The sequence below is a fragment of the Octopus bimaculoides genome, chromosome 16, assembly GCF_001194135.2.
Source record: "Octopus bimaculoides isolate UCB-OBI-ISO-001 chromosome 16, ASM119413v2, whole genome shotgun sequence".
NCBI lineage: Eukaryota > Metazoa > Mollusca > Cephalopoda > Octopoda > Octopodidae > Octopus > Octopus bimaculoides.
In genome coordinates, this window is record NC_068996.1 from 44,883,386 (window position 1) to 44,883,874 (window position 489).

The following is a 489-nucleotide window of genomic DNA, read 5'->3' on the forward strand; positions in this document are numbered from 1 at the left end:
TCAAGGAGAAAAACACGGAGAAAAAAAATTGAATGGTCTTTGGTCAACGATCTATCATGGCTTCTGTCATGGCTTCTGCGGACAGGAAGTTTAGAAAGTTCACGCAGGAGAGCTAAGAAAAAGGGGAGATAACAAAAGGGGGAAGAAAGAACGGTGACCGAAGAACAATGAGCTGTGTGTGTGTGTGAGAGAGAGAGAGAGAGAGAGAGAGAATGCTGGTGATCTTGACGTATGCATGTGTGAAAATGGGGAGGGGAGAAAGGAGTTGGTCAGTTGTAGTGTGCGCGTGGTGTGATGTGAGGTTGTTGGGAGGTGGGGAAGGCATGGGTGAAGTGTGGGTTAGGCTGAGGGTGGGGGTAGAGGTAGGGGTATGTGAGTAGCGGGTGGGTGTAAGGAATTGGATGGAGTGGAGTGGGAAGGTAGAGTAGGTGTATTCCAAATTACCAAATAGCCGATTTCCAAGTCTAGATCTGGGCATTCGTCATGTCT